The sequence below is a fragment of the Entamoeba invadens genome, assembly GCF_000330505.1.
Source record: "Entamoeba invadens IP1 unplaced genomic scaffold scaff_1105074725803, whole genome shotgun sequence".
In the NCBI taxonomy this organism is placed as follows: domain Eukaryota; phylum Evosea; order Mastigamoebida; family Endamoebidae; genus Entamoeba; species Entamoeba invadens.
The window spans coordinates 5,402-7,240 of NW_004440278.1; positions in this window are offsets into that span (position 1 = coordinate 5,402).

Below are 1,839 nucleotides of genomic sequence, written 5' to 3' on the forward strand. Positions count from 1 at the left end.
GAACAAACTGATATCTTGGTTCCTGCTTTGATTCCAACACTCGGAATGTTGAATCACTTAAAGAACCGGCCTATTTTATTTATTATGTTATTTCATATATACTTCAATACCATTCAATTACTATTATGGGGTTTATTATTATTGGTTATAAACTCTAATTAACTAATAGTATTAGTATTATGTACTTTTTAATTATATTTATACTATATTATATTATTAAAAATTGGAATTATTTACTATTTTCATAACTATTATAAATACTAATTTTTACAACCTAATTAAGTTTAGTTTAATTAAATAGTTACAATATAGTATATTTAACTTCTAAAAGTTATAGTAATAATTAACTCTTACTTTTATCAATTGAAGAGGTGATACAAACAAAGTGCTAACCAATTCAATTAACCATTTAGCCACACGATTATACAACGGGGAACGTTGATATAACAGGAACAGGACTTTTCTTTTCATTTGGGTTCTTATCTATCTTTGACGACATCAAGTTGTTTTCTAAGACCACATTTTGTTGTGTTTCATTACAAATATTTCCTTCATCTTTGAAAACAGAAATTGATGGAATTTGGATTTCTTTTTTGCTTGTGGTATTTCAACGATTTTTTCTGTTTTTTCTTCGTTTTGTTCAACTGTAAGATGGTTGTCTTGTATCTCATCTTTTTTATCTTCTTTAGTTTTCTTATTGGTTTCCTTAATAGTTTCCATTGTCATAGTTTTTATTTCCGTTTTAGTTTCTTCATAGTACCTTTCTTGGCGTCATTATTTTGTCTGACCGTGTTATAGTCGTCGATGTGTTTCTTTTCTGTGTCTTTGAGGCGGTCGAGGGTGAATTGTTCGATTTGGTCTTTTGTTGGGATGAACTGATATTTGCGTCTTTTTGTTCACTGACATTCTTATCATTTATATGACACAACCGACCACCCTTCTTCTGTCGACTTTTTAGTTTCCGCTGGTTGGATAGTTGGTATATTAAAAACAGAAGGGATTGATAATGTGTTTGGTATCTCTGGTATATAACTCCAGTCAGTGTAGCACTTTCTGTCTTCTTCTTCACATCTGTCGCAATTTCCAGTGAACTGTTCTTGTTATTAATTTCAACGTTTTCAAGTTTGGTTTGCACATTCTTTGTCTCCTCGTGGTCTTTCTTTTTAACACTCAAATCGTCGTCTTTCAGCTGTTTGTTGAAATTAACAATTTCCGTTTCAAATGAGTACCCACAAAGTCGTCCTTCTTATTCTTTGGCACCAATGGAGTCGGTTTCATTTTATTTCCAATTGGAATCGACGGCTTCTTCTGCTCTTTGGGGGTGTTTGGACTTGGACTTTTGGCGGGATAATTTGGGCGTTGGATTTCTTGTTGATACGGATGGGGTTGTTTTGGTTGTTGTTGTAGTTTTGGTGATGGCGATTTGGTGTATTGCGTCGGCGCACTTTGTTGGATTTGATTTTCAACCTTTTCAATTTTTGACGGCAAATTTTCAACTTCGTCAATTTTCTCAGTTTTGGTGGGAAAGCGACTTTGAAGACCATCAATCGACTTTTTCATGTCGACATTTTGAATTAAAAGGTCAGAGAACTTTGACGCCATTTGATCCAAAAGAGTTTTCATTTCGTCCAGTTTTGAATCTAAAATCACAATGTTGTTTGTTAAACCATCAATTTGGGAATGAATTGAAACTGATTGATTAAGAAGTTGATCCATCCGATTCTCAATACAGATCAGTCGACCACTCCGTGTGTTGGAGTTAACTTGGGGAATAATGCATTGTTGTAGATTCACAAACATCAAACTTGCTAAAATAATCTCAACTTAAAAAACAAGATA